The sequence below is a fragment of the Neopsephotus bourkii genome, unplaced genomic scaffold (genome assembly GCF_033783945.1).
Source record: "Neopsephotus bourkii isolate Nb327-2 ecotype Australia unplaced genomic scaffold, CSIRO-AGI_Nbou_v1 NB_196, whole genome shotgun sequence".
Lineage (NCBI taxonomy): Eukaryota > Metazoa > Chordata > Aves > Psittaciformes > Psittacidae > Neopsephotus > Neopsephotus bourkii.
This window is the reverse complement of record NW_026900709.1, coordinates 17,294,117-17,313,609: the sequence shown is the minus strand read 5'-3', so window position 1 is coordinate 17,313,609 and position 19,493 is coordinate 17,294,117. Positions and strand designations below refer to the sequence as shown.

The window sequence follows — 19,493 nt, the reverse complement described above, 5'->3', positions numbered from 1 at the left end:
AAGTACTTTAAAAATTCTGTCCCTATTTAATGTAGCTCATATTGGGCATAACTAATCACTACTGAGGCTTAAAACGTTTGGTGTATAGTGAATCTGGGAGGAGGCAGAGGAATCCCCTTTTGCTTCCCTCTTCTGTAAAAGCTTTTTCTTGACACAAAGGTCCAATTGCTGCTATTTCTTATATAGTGTGCAGAGCATAGTAATATGTGGGCAGCAACTAATGCAAAGTGCTCTCCTGTCTGCTGTTTCGTTGCTCTTTCTGCCTGAGGCTTTGCAACCTTGGTCTTTTTTAGTTAAAATCTTTAAAGAATGGATTATCTGTTTTCACAGGCTTTAGAGGATTTGAAATAGCAGTCACCCTTAGGCATTTGGCGCAAGATTATAGCAATAAATACATTCACCAGAGCCCCCTGGCTCTTCCAAGAGCTAGGCGGTCATAAGATTACCTCTACCATATTCTTGTGCTGCTAACTCGTGGAGTGTGTGAACCTCTTAACAGTGAGGTAAGCCCTGTTCATCCTGACCATTTACATTCGGGGGGATGTGTGTGGTGAGGTTGAGAGCACCTGCAATAGGGGACCTTCATTCTTGCTGGGATGTTGGCTTTTACTGCATTACTGACAGGATTTTCCAGGAGATCAGAGGCTGATTTTGAAAGCCAGTATCACTTTTTTCCCCCAAAGCCCAGCAGTCTGAAAATTTCATATAGCTTTAACATCTTCAAATTGGAATGTAACTTTAATCAATACTGATGTTTCTGAGGTTTGCGTGCCAGCTGCTATTTTACTGAAAGATGGTTCTGGGACTGGAAGGCCCCATACTGGAGATTACAAACCAGTTGCCACCCAGTTGTGATAGTCTGACGTGGCAGTTTCTGTAAGAGCTGATTGTGCTGTTTAAACAGTGAATGCAATGTTTTTCTTCTGTTACTATGAGATCTGAAGTAGTTTACAGATATCAGACATTGTACTGTGTTGTTTTGCAGAAAGCTGTCAGCTGTCAGAAGAAGACCCAAAACTCGGTGCCAATAAAAAGCTTACGTTTTCTAAAGCAGTTTATTTCTGTTTGTCATCTGACTTTACACAGGCTGTGCTTTGCACAATGAGACTTGCTTTCTTCTAAAGAGCAGCTTTATCTCAGGAAAGCTCATTGTACAGCGAGATCTGTGTTGTCCGTAGAGCTGAGGTCCTCTGAAGATTTCCACCCCTCACAGATTGTATTGATTTCTGGCAAGTGGTGTTTCCCAGGCTTCTGAGCTGTTCTTATCATGCCACATTGTGCCGCTCATCACAATTAAATGGCATGTGCTGGTTGGCCACTGTCTTTATCAGAAGACCCCTGCAACACAGGTATGGAACTTGGAAGAGGAGAAAATTCTGTTCTCTTTTTTCAAAGTTTGTGTACTCTGCGTTGGTTTTTTTTCTCTTCATTCCAGTAAGTAAGTAAACATTTACTAAACCACACTGTATGTTTTCAAAGTATACAGTACACATTACCTTTGCCTTGCAAAACTCTCAGCTGAGTTTTCAGCAAAAGATAAAAGTATTTAAAGCATTTGTAAACAGAGCTGAGTCAGCTCCAACACTTTGCCACACACATTTTCACCAGAGATGCTGGAAGCATGTGCTAGTACTTAGAACGATGCAGCCTTTTGTGCTGTAGTCTTAGTCTTTACCACCACACCTCAATACCTTCTAGGGCAAAAGTAGCCTCAATTTTTTTTTTCTTCTTTTTTTTTATAGGTGGATAAGAATTCCAAGAATTCGTATCTTAACTAAGCAACACAGTGGGATTGTATCTGCACTCTAGAGAGTCTATATAATGAGGCTGGTGTCTTTCTCACTAATGTGGATAGGTGGGGTAGGGAAATGTATATGAACTATCAACATGAATACCTTTTACTGTGGTTTTGACTATCAAAAAGACTAGAAGTATATCTACAAAATATATATAGTATGTGGTTATTGATATTGCATTACAGCTAGAATACTCATTTATGTTCCCATGAGAATTAGCTGAGAGATACAATATCAAGGAAATAAACATATCTTAAGCATGTTTAAGTCCGATTCTTGAAGGAGACAGAAGCTGAAGCTCTGAGTTATGGGAAATGAAGACTATGGCTGTTGAAAAAAGATGTGTTATTCTAGAAATTGAATGGGGTTCATAGGAATAGTGGACTTGCTGAGATGCCAGTAGGCTTTTGGGTGCTAATGAAATGGAAAATATTAGATCGGAAAGGTACTGCGTCTGTCAGCTTGTATTGCCAAAGGGGAAATACCAGACAGGGAACTGACAGATGACCAGCAAGAATGGGTAAGTACGGCATGAGGAACATAAGAGGATTTAATTATAACGTGTTAGGTGGGAGAGACAGGTTTTGGAGCAGAAAAGATGAAATAGTGAAGATACAAATAGCAAGAAGTAGATAACGAAGGTTTGTGGCACCTTCTTGTGCCTTGGATGGAATCCAGGTTTCTGAATCTGAACACCTGGCTGTCAGAAATGTCTAAACCCTTCTGGAAATGCCGCCTGCCTTTTCTAGTTCTTCCACACTGAGAGCAGCCACCTATAGTTGCTATAACTTACAGTTAGCTCAAGATGCCCCTGTGGCAGATCAGGTGATAGCTCTGCCCATTTGATATCAGTGGGATGATTATGTAGTGGAATTCGGCATGTAGGATTTTCTTTTAGCGTGGAAACTTGAGACAGGGGGAGAGGCACACATGGGGGCACACCTGATGTGTGGATGTACACCACCACATTCAGATATTCTGAAGGTTGTGAGGGCAAACACTCATAAAATAGAACATACCAGATTAATTTTGCTTATACAACCTTAGTGCATCCCCCTTAAATAAAACAGTTTCTGACTGACTTGGATCACGGGGGGGTGCGGGGAGTTCTGTTTTCCAAAACCTGTTCTTTTAATTCTATCATCTATACATGTCTTATTAGAATAATTATATGGGAGAAAGCATACTACAGATTGAAGGTTTATCTACTGTTATTAATTGAACTTTTGGAACCCGGCAGTGTGAGTTAAGCAGTGTTTATGTATTCATTCTTCTTACTGCTGTTACAGAGTGGCGTGTGTAATTTGCAGCCTTGAAATACTAGCTCTTGGGAGCTGAACTTGCTGCTTTCACAAGGACCCTTTTTTTCCCTTTCTTTGAGGAATAATGAGTTGCAAAAAAAGCCTTGAATTACTTCCTGTATTTTGTCTTTTGGTCTTCCCTTCTGCAACAATAGCATTAGTTTTTGAGGTAAATGATAGTGAAGCTTTGCTAGCATGCAGGAGGAAAAACCCGTTAATCTAAGCACTTTTAGGGAAAAGGGAAGTGGTGAGGTAGAGGGTGGGAAGTCCTGTGAAACAGCTTCATATACAGCTTATGAGTCAGTAATTTCCTTTCCTTTTGCAGTCGTCATGTACAGATAGGGTGTTTTATTTTTCCTTATCAAGCCAGCCTCTTTTTCTACCCTGTTTCTACCTCTTTTTTTTCCCCTGTTTGCAGGGGAAGATCCTGCAAGAACAATATGCAGTGGCAGAGGTGTTTTTCAGGCCATGAAACTTAGAGCAAGGAGACAGGCAGGAATCCACTGCTGGAGCAGCAGATCCCATAGATAGTAGGATAAATGATGATCAGATCCCTTTCCTAATCTGTCTGCTGCATATTGTAATGACCCAGGTCTCTGACAACCTAGAGTTTGTCTTGCTTTTGAAGAACTGTGCAGCTTCAGAATATATTCTAACCTAATCGCTAACATGCAGTCATCAGACAAGCCAAGTTATTGTGAGTGTCTGAGGAAATCCTTTCAGATTCAAGACTGAAGGGATAGTTCAGAGGGGTATGCATGTCTCCCTTTTCATCTCAGTAGCATATTAGCACAGTCATTTCAGTAGTTACATTTTTTTCAATTCTCCTTTTGAGGGGAAAAAAGATACCACTTTTTTCTTGCTGTGTTCTACATCAGGAATTCTGTGTTATTTTTTCAGGACGATTGTTCCTCTTGTAATTTATATCTGTAGGGATTTAAATTGCTGTGTTTTCTGTAGACTTTAGTATCTTTTGTTACATTAGTCCTGTTTGTGTTGCACTCGGTGATGTAACTCAGCAGTGCTGTGATCTGGGTACTTCATTCTCAAGCAGTCCTGAGCAAAAATCTCAGTGGTCAATGATTCATTAAGTGCTATAATTAAAGCAGACCCATGTTTCCATATTACCTAGTTCAGTTGCATGGCTTCACATTGAAGAGACCAAAGAGGTTAACAGTCAGTTGATCACTGTATCAAAAAAACAAAATGCTTCACCTCTGCCCTGTTACAAGGCCACCTCATTGCAACGCTGCTGCTGGCAATCTGTGTGCAGATTCTGAGGTGTATGCCTCTTCTGTAACTCTGTGTAAAGTCATTAGTTCTCAGAGTTGTGATGGGTTTTTAAATGATATTTTTACTTGTTTAGACCTAGGAGATTTCCACTAGAGAAGGGAAGAGACGGTCCTTGCATCCAGGAGCTTCACTGCTTGGAACAGTCAGCATACAGGTTGAATGAGAAGTGTAGGAAAAAGCAAACATTGGTGTGCTTGCCCTCTGGCCCATGGCTTGCAGGGTTTTCGTTTCCCTGCACAGGACCACTTGTGAGCCACCTGCCCTTTACAGGTGGAAGGAGGGCTGGTGGTGGGAGTGGGCATTGGGTCTTATGGAGCGGGAAGTCAGGGTAGGCGACAGCCACAATCTTTGCTGATGGGGTTAAGAAAACAAACAGGAAGTGAGTCACATTCCCCTACCTCTGTCAGCAATATTCCCAGGAAAAAGGCACTGGATACATGTTTCCATGTTAAAGAAAAAACATACTGTGCAAGGTGTTGAGGCTTGGAAGAGAAACTTATGCAGAAGATGAAAAACTGATGCAGAGTAGTCCTTTGTAAAATATTTTTAAAAAGAACTTAAAGAAGATGATGATTTGAACTTTACCTTTTCGTTTTGCCCCAATGTTTATTTCAGCTGTTTGGAAGCTCTAAGTAGTTTGTCTGTACTAGAAGTTTTTTTTTTTGGATCAAATGGAAAATGGCATTTGCTTGAAGGCTTTTTGTAAAATGTTCTTGCTGTTTATGTCACCTGCATTACTTGAATTGGTGGAAGGTGCCTGATGCGTCTGCTGTCCCCCAGCTCCTTGACTCCTTAATTAGCAAGTAAGCATTTTTAGTTGTTTGTCAGTACTATTTCAGGGAAAGGTAAAACCAGGTGAATTGAGTAGAGCACAGGTTACTCTTTGGAGATAATTAAGCTGAATTTTCAGTAATGAAAGGAATGTAACAGGAAAACAGCAGCCTATCTGCAGGGCAGGTCTTTTGTCTCTCTTAGTTTTTGTAAGTAAGTCATGTGCTATTGTTTTGTTTTTTCACAGGGCCTACTAAAATGATGGTTTTCCAGGTAGGTGCCACTGGATTGTGTTGCAGACTCACTGGAGGCATGTGTGCTCTGGACAGGGTAGCAGTAGCTGCAGTGTTTGTATCTCTGCTGCTTCAGAGAGGGAATAGTCAGGCAAGTGGGACTGTTTTCACTTACATTTGTGTTGACAAGGAGGAATTCAGCAAATATCCATCATATTTAACTCCTTAGCATTAGGTAAACGTGACAAAACTCAAGAAAAACGCTGTTTCGCTGATGTTTCGCTGATGTTTTGCTGTATGATCAGTTTGGATGTGTCTGGCTCATCCAAATCATAGAATCATAGACTAGAATAGAATCATAGATTGAGCACTGTCATAACGCCTCTCTAAGGTGCCAAAAGACCTTTTTTCATATGTCCTAGAAACACAATGTCATTGGTACTTGGTCATTGCCAGCATCAAATGGTTTGAATCCATTCCATAAGCTTCTGTCATTTCAGAATTAGTGGTGATCTCATTGTTAGGCCTACCAGAGATATCCTTTAATTTAATATTTTTAAAATTGTTGAATCATCATTTCTAATAAATGGAGAGATTATTTGACCCAGTAAAGCCCTGATGGCTAACATCAGTGAGATAATACCAGATCTCTAACAGTATTTAGGTATCTGTCCATCTTTGCTAGTTGTCAATGCAAGAAAAACTGAAATCAAATAAGAGTACTCTGAAGATGGATAGCAAGCTATTTAATCCATTTCAAGGCTACCTGTAATTGCAAGAGATATATTACTGGCTATGTGAGGCTTCTTAATTGGGGTGGGGGTCACACACTTCCTGTCAAGGTTTTTCGATGATGGAGGGAAAGCTAGTCAGCACACTGGTTTGGTTCCAGCTTCTGTCAGCAGTTCTGGACAGATAAGGATAGAAGATCCACTTCATGGCAGTGAAAAATACATGGAAATACCTTACTCAGCCTCCTCTAACGATTTGGGGTGGATGAAGAGGACAAACTACTGTATTGGGATCTCTGAGTTGGTTGTTCAGTGTTTTTGTTCTCTCTCAGCTAAGTAACCTCTTTCAGTAACTTTTAGGTATTGTTTGGCTGTTTTCTGTATATGCTATTTTCATAATTCTGTGAAACAGCATCGTGAAGGCTCTGACTGCTGCAGGCTTCACATCCTGCAGGTAGGAATTCTGTCTGATGGCAATTTCAGAAGATCAGTACTTCAGCATTTGTAAGCTGCTACACTTGTTCCCACCATCAAGGAGTGTTGTCTTTCTTGAATACTACAGTTGTGCTGACATATGCTCAGAAAACCCAGCAGCCCTTTAAAAACTGTATTTACCATCATTCTTCATGATGATGGTTATTGTTGATAATTTCATGATGAGATTTTGGTCCTCTTGTTCCTAGTCCTGGGTGTTGGGCTGTCAGGGAGGTGCTCTGAGCTCTGCTCTTAAGCCCAGGTGCAGAAGTTGCAGCATATGTATTGTTGGTGGCTTTTGAACTGATTACAGCAGATTGCAGAGTATGTTCTATTGATGAAATAATTTCTCTGTAAAGGAGATACTGATGATTTCTTGTTTCAAGTAGTAGTTTAGGAGTAGATAGCTTGCTGTCATTGGAAAGGGAGACTGTTGGTTATGCTGGAAAGTAACAAATGCAGTTCTGGCCAAAGGAAAAATCTTTCATTTTGTGCACAGATTGGTCTGTGGAACTCAGAGCTGCAGTGCATCACTAAGGGTAAAACTTTGTGGGGTCAAAAGCAATCTGGTATTTATGTGTTAGGAGAGTAGTAGTTGTTACATAGACAAAACCTACAAATCAAACTAAACTTGTTAAGGCTTTTTGGAAGGGATAGAGAGCTTCCTTCAGCTTAAATATCCCTAAGTGGAAAGGATAATGAGGACTACCTTTCCTGATAATTAGGTTGCAGATTTATCTTCAAGGCTTTTTTCTGCTGGCCTTTGAAATACCTAGAACTAGACAGCACAGATGGTAGGTTACTAATGTGAATGAGTTTTAGGCCAAATTCAGAATAATGGTTTTGTGTCCTCTATAATTTTGAACGTTTTAAATAACTATGGTTCTCACCCGACCACAAACCAATTATGAATATCCCACTAAAAACAAGGTGTTCAGATTATTATACTGGTAATAAAATATTATGTAGGAATGTATTCTGCAATGCAGGCAGGCTACTTAAAATAGACATAGACTTTTGACAGGATTGAGGAATAATAATATAGATTTATTTCTTGGGGTATCTTCAAAATCTCTAACAGAGAGTAGACCTAGTTGTTATTTGGATGGATCCGGCAGACCATAGCACATCCTTAACCTGTTCCCAAATCATGTTTGATTTAAATTCCAGTGTTATCTCATTTTGGACTGAAGCCTGTTCGCTGTTATTTGTCTAAACCTTTGTCCTTGTTGCTAAATTGAAGAGAGGTTAGAGGCCTCTGCTGGTTCCTGTGCTCAACCCTTGTTTCACAGGAGTGTGACTTGTAAGTGGGCATCTCTGTTTCTGTGCTGCTTATACAGGTTGGATATGGGTGGTCTGGCAGCCTGCTGATGATGTTTTGTCATTTGCACATAAAGCTGTTTATTACCCAGCCCTACTCTGCCATACCTAAAGTGCTGAGCCACGATGGTACAAAACAGCCCATTTGGTTTGTTGTTTGCAGCACATCAGCTCACTTGAGGCATCAGGACATAGCCAGGCCTTGGCAGGGCTACCTGCACCTTTTCTGGACAGACTGAGTCTGAGTAAATGTGCAATGCCACAAGCTAGAGTGAGGGAAATTGAACCCGTGTCTTACAGACACAAGCTTATTTTCAAAGCAGTTGCTACCTCTCCTAAATGATTAGGTTTTGGGTTTTTTGGGGTTGTTTGTTTGTGGTTGTTTTTTTTTTTTTTTTGCAGAAAGGTTATATTTAGATCCTTATTGGTTCTGTTAGTCTCTTTTTTTTTTTTTTATTTGTTTGCTCCATATATTTGTTATCTACAGTTCATGAGCAAAAAGACACATCAGGAAACGTGTGATTGATAAACAAAATACTGACACTATATTAGGGAGTTATTGTTTGCCATTCATTCAACCATTAGATGCCAATGAACTGATTATATCAGTGTACCACAGTTAGAACATACTATCTTTTGATGGTGTGAAAACAGAATAAGACTTGCCAGCAACAGAAGAGCTGAAAAGAAACTGTTTAAAGCCATCCAAGCATCCTAACTTTGGGCATCCTTTTGCATTGATGCATTTGTCTTATGCATTTTTACCTGTGCACTGGGGTTTCTTTGGCCTGAGCACCATGCTCTTTTTTATTGTAGTGTCAGATACTGGCCTCTGAGGGAGGCATGGCTGACTTGATGTGATATCACAGTTTATAAACAGCTCTATAAAATGAGGGTGTACTCCCAGCTAGGGCTGATCTCTCTATATGGGAATTGCATTGGTAGACCAGTACTAGCGTGATAAAGGTTGCTTCTGCCAGGACCTGAGGTGCGTTGGGAGTGGTTCCTGATCTCATGACTGGAATAGTAGAGGGGATAGGGAGAAATAAAAGGGCGTGTATATTTTAGCCAGTGCCTTCTGTTTTTTTGTTTTCCTCATTAGCAAATTGACTCAGTATGTGTTCATCAGTTTAGATTTTTTTGCTACCTTCTTGTATTATCTCAGAGCCCCAGTGATATGATGAGACAGATAAAGAATTTTGCATACCGGCTGATGGAAGAATACAATGAAAATGGAAAGAAGAGAAGCCTCTTCATAAGGTGTTTGAACAGAATACATTTAGATGCCAAAGGTGCTTTTGTGTAACCACTGTTACTTAAGAATGGTGGTTTACTTGATAGTGTACTGGAGATAAAGTAATGCTACTGAAAAGTTACTTTTTCTGTATAGATATGTAGTATTATATCTGTCCTCTTTTAGCATATGGTCATTGTGCACAGTGCTTTACTACTATCTTCTCTTGTTCCACCATTTTCCTTCATATCCTGTCCTTTGTCCTCAATGCTGAAATTAAATTTTATTGAATACTGCTAAAACTAGGGATTCTGGAAAAGAAATTTGTGGTTGCAATTGTTTTCATCCAAGCTGAAATTTTGTCTCCTCTGCTGCAATTTCTTGTGTGCTGCAGTTGAAAGGATATTGGCCGTGTATTACTGCATATGTGGCTGGAAAGGATATGTGGAAGTGAGAGGCAGAAGCTGGTATTTCTTTCCCTGTGTTTTTTTGAGACAGAAACTAAATGTAGTGAGTGTTAAACAGATGGCTATGTAGTTGTATAATAAATATTTGAAGAAAACTAAATTATGTCCTGCCTGTTGCTGACGACAGTTCCAGCCGCCATAGTAACAGCAATAATAATAATGGGAGGATTTACAGTCTGTTTAGTTCTTAACTCTCAAAGTGAGGTACCTAGGAAGGTCGTATAAGGAGATCTTATATTTTTTTTTAATGTGGGAAAGATCAAGTGATACGCTTGAGATCATCCTGCACGTCAGTGAGTCTCTTGAAAGAGCATGCAGGTCCCCTTGACTTCCAGACAATAAGCTTCCTTTTTAAGCCATGCTGACTTGCAAATATTTGAGCATTTCCTTCGGAACTTGTTTGACTTTTATTTTGCTTTTTAATTTCAACTTAATTGTTCATAAATATTACCTTGCCAAGAGGAGATGATAAAACTGGGCTTGCATTCCTGTCCAATGTACTTAAGCAACAGGCTTGCTGTGATAAGTCTACACTGAAGGCCCTCTTGAGAGCTTTGTTGTGAAGAGGAGAAGGTGGTGGATGCCAGAGAGATGATGAAGACTTAGTTGAAATGAGAGGTTTTATTTATACAGCTGAGCTTCATGTTGTGATATTAATAGCGTACAGGCATTTCTCTTGGATGGAATGGTTGGATTCTGTATCTAGCTGAGGTTGGTGTGCTACTCTTTGACATGAAGGAGAAAATCCCATTGCTGTTTCACTGTTTGCATACATTGCCTTATCTTTACTGGTAATGTTTTCTTCTCTAAATCATTCCAATGTGCTAGATTGAAAGCTGTGTGTTAGAGAGACAGAATGAGAGCAAGAACTGTTGTATCTCACTCAAAGGTGAGAAGGTAGGATGGCAGATTGGATCCAGAGCAGCAGCAAAATTAATCTGGCCCTTGATACACCTCCTTTTCTAATGACTTTGCATATGTGCTACGAAGCAAGTGGAGGAGTTTATGAGCTGTCCCAGTTACCCATTTCCTGATAACTTTTACTGATACTTTCCTGTTCTCTGACTGGAAGGAATTGTATCACCTGATAGAAGTAGAATTAGTTCTTATCACATGATAATTTGTGGGATGGGAGTAGTTTGCTGCTGAATTACAGCACAGCATATAATCTGGAGGGTGAGTGGGATGGTTTGAGGGCTTTTTTCCAGTTGGCTGCGAGAGAACAAGGCCTGGGATTCTTCACTTCCTCCAGAAAAAATTGTCATCTGCCCTAGCTTAAAGATATATTAATAGCATCCTGATCTCTTACATGCACGGTTGGTCCTGTTGCCTGGATACAAACATAAAGTGATTAGAAAGCTATCATTAATATAAAATGAACAAAATAGGTCATAAAAGTACGCAGTTGGGTGTTTTTCCTCTGTGCCCACTGTGCACGTTGGTACTTGGCTTTATTCTTGCTTGTTGCAGATTGTGCTTTGCTGTAATGCTGTATTAGGCTTTTCACTAAACTGACAGTGATATTTTTTGCCAGCTCTCTCTGTGGTTTCTTCCCTGTTCTTTGAAATAAACCCGTATCAGTTTTTCTAACATCATTTGTACCCTTTCTTTATCTGTTACCTTTTGTGTGTCTTTGCTTAAATGCTGTCTTGTCATCTTAACCGCATCTTTCAGTATGCAGTTGTATTTTTAGTTTCGGTGTGCTGCATTACTCTTCTTGGTAAATATATGTGCTGTGTCGGCATAAAGGAGTATTAAACATTGCTACAAAAGCCCCTTGTTTTTTAACATCTCCCTATGGTCTTATAATGGATTTGTTAAGGCTCTGGGGAGATGTCCCTTCTAACCTAGTTTCTGGTTCAGCTGTTCTCTTTTCCATCATTTCCTGCAGCATTTCCGATTTTCTTTGTGAAAATTTATACTCACTTCTGATGCTGTTCTTACCTCTTTTTGCATGCATTTTTCAAGTGTGGATGAAAATATGTGTGACAGGCTTGCTAATGTTTCTTCAGTTAGTCCTCTTTCTTAGAGCTTTGTCACATGTAAAAGCACTGTTCTTTAACTTAAGGCGTGATTTTTCTCTTTCCAGCTGTTGTAGTAGCACTCCATAGTACTTTTGTTTTAAGGGTGAAGTAACTGAAACAGTTTTTTAGTGCTCATGACCTAGCAACCAGTTGCTAGAGGTAGACTGCAGTGACCGAGTTCTTAGTTTGCCTCATTTGCAAAATAAATAGTTCACTTAAGCCCTGCCTGCGTAGGCCTTTGGTATGAACTGGCGGAGAAGGAGGAGGAATGAAAACAGTGATACTGGCTTCCTAAATTCAGGGTTGTAAAGAATGAAAGTATTTCTTGCTTTCTCTTTGCGAATTGTTGCATGTTGTTTAGCTATCCGTATTAATGTGAATGAGAGTTAAGTGTAGGCATCTTACCTTGATGTTATTTGGTGATTAGGGAAAGGAATGCAGGAGGATTGTTTTGTGGTTAATGCGCTGTAACTGGGATTAGAAAATTTGACCTAGGTCCCTTGCCCTGGTTGTCATGTGAACTTTGGTAGTTACTTCATTGCTGCCTCAGTTCTGTTTTAGTCAAATAAGGATAATACTTCTAATACTTTTGTGCTATCTTGGTTTCTTTTGAAAAGTATGTGGGACAGGGACTGTCTTCTGTTAGGCATACAGAAATCTGATTATATATACGAATACCTGATTACATATACAGATACAGTTTTGTGTGCGTGTGTGTGTTTGGATAGTATACAGCAATCTTAACCTTGGCTAAAGCTTTTTCGTGTGTGCAGTAATGTAAATAACAGTGAGAATTTAGTTGAAACAAATGATACGATGCTTTCTCAACCCTTTGGTCACAAAATACGGCTTCCTGGTTTTAACTGTAAGTGACTTTTTAGATCTGGCCATAAATACTGTATGATAGCTTTCAGAACTCATTCGTTCATGCACAAATACATAAAGGAAAAATTTCTGACCATCATCTCATACTTTATTTCTTTGATATTGTGATTAATTTTATTATAAAACCCAGTCTCCTTTTGGCTTACTTTGCATCATAAAATGTGCTTATGAGAAATAAGAAAATGAGAATGCCATATTCATCCGGAGATACAGTGTGTGTAATACAGTGTTCTGTTTCCATTAGTACCTGATGATCCATTGTTTTGGAAGACGTGATGACATCTCCATAATGGACAATTATGTAATTACGAGTGAGAGTCTCAGAAACATTCAAGAGATTTAAGCACAAACATCTTACTCAAAGGCAAGGAGGTTAAAAAAACCCAACCAAATTGTATAAATGGCTCTCTCTTATGTGTTTGTGGAAACTAAAGGTGTTTCTCTTTTTGTCTGTTTTCATGTTTATTGTTGGCCTTTACTAAAATACTGATCTGATAATGGATTATCATGGTAATGGTAGTACAAGTGGTTTCTTCTCCCTTAATTCCTCCCTTCCACTTTAAATAACTTGACTTTTAATTTTACTGTGTATTTTGTTGTTGCGTAAGGTAAACATCTTGTTTCATAGAATCACAGAATAGTCAGGGTTGGAAAGGACCTTAAGGTCATCTAGTTCCACCCCCCCCTGCCATGGGCAGGGACACTTCACGCTAAACTGTCTCACCCAAGGCTTCTTCCAACCTGGTCTTGAACACTGCCAGGGACAGAGCACTCACAACCTCCCTGGGCAACCCATTCCAGTGCCTCACCACCCTCACAATAAAGAATTTCATCCAATCTAAACTTCCCCTGTTTAAGTTTTAACCCATTACCCCTTGTCCTGTCACTACAGTCCCTAATGAAGAGTCCAACCCCAGCATCCCTATAGCCCCCCTTTAGATTCTGGAAGGCTGCTGTGAGGTCTCTACGCAGCCTTCTCTTCTCCAGGCTGAACATGATCTGTCAGCTGCACAAATAATGAACAGCAAAGGCTAGCTTAGTCATAGGCTTGGGGGAAAGGAGCAGGTATTGCAGTGGATCATACCTTGTACATGAGTCAGTAGTGCAAATAATATATATGAAGGAGCCCATCATCTGAGACACGTAATCTTTCTCTTGACTGTGTACTGGAACGATGGACTGTTGCAGCTGTTTTGTACACCATGCTTACAGAACGATGAGATCCAACTGCAAGTAGCTCAGGAGAAGATAAGGCTGGAGAAGTTAAAATAATTTTAACAATTTAAAGTGTGCTGCAGAGAGAAAAAGAACAATTTCTTCTCTGTGCTCACACAGGGTAAGGCCAGGAGTACGGCTCAGTTCACCAGGGTAAGACTCGGGCTGCAGAGTCAAAAAGCTTTCCAGCAAGGCAAACAGTTAAGCAGTAGACTGGATTGCCTAGGGACCTTCTGGATGCTCTGTCCTGGCAGATGTTAGTTAGTAAAGATAACAGGCAAATGTGTTGGCAGTGTTTTAGATATCACTGATTCCACCTGAAAGAATTTCCTTCCCAGCCTGTTTGTGATTTCAAGCGCAGCAGGATTGTTTCTGTACAGCTTGCCTTCAGTTTTAAGCATTGCGTTCTTTGCTCTGATGTTTTCAGTTGCATTTTCTTGAGGATTTTTTGTTCTGCTAAATACAGTTTCAGTAAAGGTGAGCTTAAGCACATTAAAGGTGAAGAAGTGTGTTAAGAAAGTGTACACTAAAGAATGCTAATATATATAATGTCAATATTATCTTTTCTAAATGTCTTGTTTACTTTTTTACCATGCTGATTAAATGAGTGTTTTGACTGACACACAACATAAATTCTCACAGAGTAACTACAGGTAATTTATAGCTCATAATTAAAGACCTCCCTCTCTTTTTTTGCCTTTCTCATTTTCTTTGTTGCTGTGGCCCCAAACTGCCCAACAGCTCTCTCTGTTAGAACTTCCTAATGTAATCCACATTATTCTGTGTATTCAACCTCCGTCACTAGAAGTTGTGTTCAGTTGAAATAAAATTTCAACTGAAAAAAATTTTTGCTGTCTTTTGCAACTGTTTAGTAACAGCCTGAAAGAAAACAGCTGCTAATCTTTGAGAGCTCTTCAAATACCCTTCTTCCACGCTCAAAACTGATCAGTGATTCTCTTTTTGTTTCTTTTTTGCCAGCTTCCTGCTTGTGACAGTACTTTGTTCTTCTTGCCTGCAGAGTGACTTGAGTAGCCCTTTGTGAAGGACTTGACCAAATCTTTTGAGAAAGTTCCATTAAACAATGTGTTCTTGTATTCCTTTACTCCATTGGGTTTTTTCTAATCCTTGAAAGAATGCAGCTCCTCAACAGATCTACCTTGTGTTCAATTCATCTTGTCCCCTGAACTATGCAGAAATCGTCAGTGTTCACATGCTCAGAAGGATTCTCCTTCCCTCTGTTCCTGAGAAGTCTTTGGGTTTTTGCAGACTTCCCAGTTTACAGCATTTCGGGTTTACTTTCCTATGCTGAGGTGGTGCTTGCAAATGGGAATACAGGACCAGTACTGCATGGGCATTTTTCAGTGACGTTAAGTTCTCACACAGTTCCACTCTTCTCTTGTCCCTGCATAATCTGGTGCATAGTGCCATTGCAAGTATTTGTGCAGATGCACAGTGCACTATATCTGAAATCGAGAAATATGTGGCTCACCACAGCATATGCCAGCACAGGGCAGTGTCAGCAGGACAAAGGCAGTGTGCAGCGGGCTAATGTGTGAGGAGGGGAGATACCTGCCATCTTTTGACAGTGCTGTTGGCTTACCTGTGTATGATACCTGGCTTAAAGTATATTGCATTATCTGCTTCAGTCTTTTCCTTTTGCATTAGGGTAATGTAGGAGGGTAAGAGTAGGAAATTCTCAACAAAGTCACAGAAAAGTAGATGCAGTAGTGCTGAACAACATGTTTAGCCATGTGGAGACACCATTGTTTCTTACTAAGAAATGTATATTTTTAACGCTTTTATTACAGGCTGTTGTTTTTTGTTTTGGTTTGTTTTTTAAAACTTCTAAGATGCTGAATGTTGGAAGTGAATCAAATGTAGATGAAGATATAATAGAGAAGAACTAGAGATACCAGAAATAATAAGAGAGTATCAAAATCAGGTATTTTCCATTTGTGGAGAGAATGCAGTCAAAAACAGTTTAACCTGAAACGTATCTGTGTGTGTGCCAGGGGAAGAGTGAAACTGGAAAAGCACTACTGTTTTTCCAAGCACCAGAAGCCTTTGGGGTGAGAAGCAGCACAGCAGATAAATCAGTTTGCAGATGCATCACGGCAACGAAACCCAAAGTAACATGGCTTTGGGTTATACAAATTAAGGAGAAGTTCCTTCTTGAAGAACTGTGAGAGTTAACTTGCCAATTGCGCAGGCCCACACATCTTGTTTCTAGACAGATGTAAACCAGCTAAAGAGAGTTGGGGGTCGAATGGCAGACAGAGTACAGACCAAGGGACCAACGAGCAAACATGCCTACCTTGGCTATGTGATAACTAGAAGCGTATCTGAGAGACATGATAAGAGCCTACAAATGTTTGAAAGGCAGGTACATGAAAGATAGAAACTAAGTAATTAAGAAGGTGAGAAGAGCCATAACTATAAAACAAGGGAGTGAGATTATGAAATATATTGAAGTATGGAATATTCTGCCCAAATGAAAGGTTGGAAGAACAAATTATATATGAAAAAATATGTAAGATTGGTAGAAAGATTCAGAAAATAATCTAGCATCAAAGAGTCAGCTTTCTGATGAAAATAGATTGAATAATTTAGTAAGTCTCTTTTACCTGTTTAATTTGTTTGCTTATGGCGTATTAGGGCAATTTGGCAGCTTCTCTAAACTCTTTTAATTTTACCTCCCTAATGCTTCCTACCAATTCAAACCTACATTATTGCATACTAGTCTTAGATGCTGTCTTTCTTTAGATAAATGTTTTAAGAAGGAACAGTTGGGCAAGCAATTTAAAAAGATATAAGAGGAGAAGAAAGGTGAATGAGCCTTGGGAATGACTTTCAAGAACATTTTCTTGCTATATTCTGCCTAAAAGCTGTAGCTGCAAATAAATGGGAGCAAACTAATACCAGGTATAGAGGTCTGGTCTTGTTCCTGTTTGCATCGAGGTGAATGATGTTGAAGGAGCTCCCAAACTGTGAGTTACTATTTGTGTATGTGCAGCCAACCTGCAATTGTTGGCATGGTAAGAACAGGAGCAAAAACCCTTTCAGTGTAGGGGAAGGCAGCAGAGAATTTTTCCTTAATGAAACAAGGTGCATGTAAATTTTAGCCAGAAAGTTAGTTTGATTGCATGTGCGGGGATGGAGAGCTGCTCTAAGCTGCTCTGTTTGACTTGCGTGATAGGGTAAATGGTAAAAGGTGTTCACATTCACCACTACTCTTAGTGGCTTCTTGTCTGGATAGATGTCAGGTGCCTGCTGGGCTGTGGTGTAGCAAAGGAAGACAACAAGGAGTTGCCAAATGGAGTTGTGGCCTGAGTTGCTGGCTTGTGAGCACAAGGACGTGGCTATGCTTGGTATTTGCTGGCTGACTGCTGTTGGCTGGAAGGCAGCCATGGGATTAATTTTGAGGTGATTATTTAAAGAATTTGGAAATGTACCAGTTTTGGGGTTTTCCTTTGTAAAGCAGAAGACCTAAACCTTAGTTTTCAAACAGCACTGAGAGGCATTTATGATGCCGAGTTGCATTTCTATACATTGTGTGCAGTCTGTGTAGGATTTAAGCTGCTGTCTGAGCTCCGGTATTCAGGACTTCTGAGAGTGTGTTTTAACTTCTTCATTATGAACAAAGGTGTTCATGTGAAAGTTAAAGCCAAGTTCTCTGTGCCATGGAGCTTACAAAGTCATGGGAGTTGCAACGCTCTGACTGGTGAACTGTCAGTTCTTAAAACAAACCAGGAGGTTCTTAGCAGATTCTTCTCTTTCCTGCTTTTCTTTTTATATAATTGGGGATCGGTTTGAAAGATTAAGAAATATAGCCTTCCCTTTCAGTTGCTGTGTTTTTAAGGAGGCATAATAGTGTGTGCACAATCTTGTTGAATAATTCGTGTTTAGAACAAAGTGGTTGTTTGCTCAGCCCCTGTACAATGATCTTCATACGTGTATATACACTTTGATATTCCTTTCCTGTGTATTTCTGATCCAGACCCACGTTACTCTTCGGTTGTATTTTTCTTTTCCCCCAGGTGGAGGGTGTGCTTGTGAGCCAGGCATTGTTGGCTTTCGCTCTGTGTGCTGGCTTTGGAGCAGAGGTGCTGCTGAAAAGGTGAGTACGTAACTTCCATCCTCTGATGCAGATTTATGTTCAGAGGAACTCATAAATTCAGACTAGCCACACCTGTCACCTTAAACTGTATCTAGGTTTGCAGTGGAGAAAATCTAATCTACTAGCTCATAAAATCGTGAGCGTTAGCTGTCAAAGCGGTGTTAAATTCTGGTTTAGTGTAAATAGTGCATTCTGCAGCACTGCAGAGCAGAGAAGTTAAAAGGTGGGCATGTTTCGTTTCTTGGACAGGTCTGAATTTAGAGCTAGAGAAATCTCTGACACACTGAAAATAAACAGTAATAAAAATATGATTTCTACCCTATGACCAGCATGGGAAGAAGTGGCTGAGAGGAGTGCTTGACTGCACATTACTCACATGATTGTGTGAATTCTTCATCAAATCTAGTGTCTATCACAGCAGCTATCTTCTGAAAGTAGCTGAGGTACCTAAGCATTAACTGAAAGAAAAAGAAAACAAGCTTTTATCAAATTGAGAAGGCTGTTTATGAGATAGGAGATAAGTTTAATGACACTGCTCTGCTGCGAGTACTTGACCAGGAATTTCTCAAAACCTTTCCTTTCAGTCAGTGAGCGGCCGTGTGGGGGGGTGTGTGTCATTTTATAAGTGTTTCCAATTGGCCGTGAATGGAGTAAAGCAACAGAGGATTAGCACCAAAGGGAACTTTTAAAAACTTTACAAGAGTTTAAAGGGTGCTTTATGGTTGAGAAATAATGTTTGTGCTCTATCTGCACACAAACAAAACTTGTTTATAGGAGAGTATTAGTACTGTAAGGAAGGGTAGATGAAAGTAAGTGTGATGAAGTCTACATTGGTCCGTTTTCCATGAGACTGCATTAACCATCACAAACTGGGATATCATCCATAACGTTTGAAGATTGTTCTTCAGGAACAGCCATAAAACTTTTAAGCTGTCTGAAGCTATGTGTGTATTGGTTTTCTGCAGACTATTTTCTTTACACATATTCTGTATTCTGTAAAAATACTGATTCTGTAAAAATACTGATGTTGTCTACCCCGTGTGTAAAACTGCTCTGCATAGAGTCAAGAGCTTAGTATCTTAGGAACCATAGAGAGTCATGGGTAAAACATTCCAGAAACTTCCAACTAGTAGCCTAAAAAGGTTTTTTATACAAGAAGATATGTAAAGTAAATATCTTGGCTTTATGAAGAAAAATATCTTGGAATGTTTGAGATTAAAAGCAAGTATTAAATATTCCATTAGAAAGCTGGACTTTTATTCTTGATGAAACTTGACACACTGAGATTTAAATTTTGTCAGTTACTACTATTGTTTGCTTCATTTTTCCTGTATTGAGAGAAATGTGATTGTTGTATTTAATAATTTTTTTTCTTAACTATGAAAGAATAATGATTGAAGTATTGCCTTGCCTTGACAGAAGCTGTTAAACGCTTCTTAGGAAAGATACAGACATTTGTTAAAAGCAAAGAGGTTGGAAAAGCTCCCGTTCTATAATTGCAATTTGGATTTGATTTGATTTAATTATTTTTTCCTTTTTTTTTTTATCCACTTGTTTTAAAAATCAGAGTGTTTTCACAACACACTTTGCTATTGGTCTGATGTGGAGCCTTTTCATCTTGTCTCAGAAGAT

General features: G+C 39.5%; 1 protein-coding gene across 2 annotated transcripts in view; it reads left to right on the top strand.

Annotated features, from left to right (window-relative positions):
* The window catches only part of NDST2 (N-deacetylase and N-sulfotransferase 2), a 135,533-nt gene that overhangs the window by 10,693 nt on the left and 105,347 nt on the right, over window positions 1-19,493 (top strand). Inside the window, exon 2 of one of the 2 annotated variants that reach the window (XM_061344198.1) lies at window positions 17,782-17,861. The exons of the other annotated variant lie outside the window; for it this stretch is intronic. The gene's annotated coding sequence lies outside the window, so the exon portion shown is untranslated. The remainder of the gene's footprint in view (window positions 1-17,781; window positions 17,862-19,493) is intronic. 2 annotated transcript variants of the gene reach the window in all.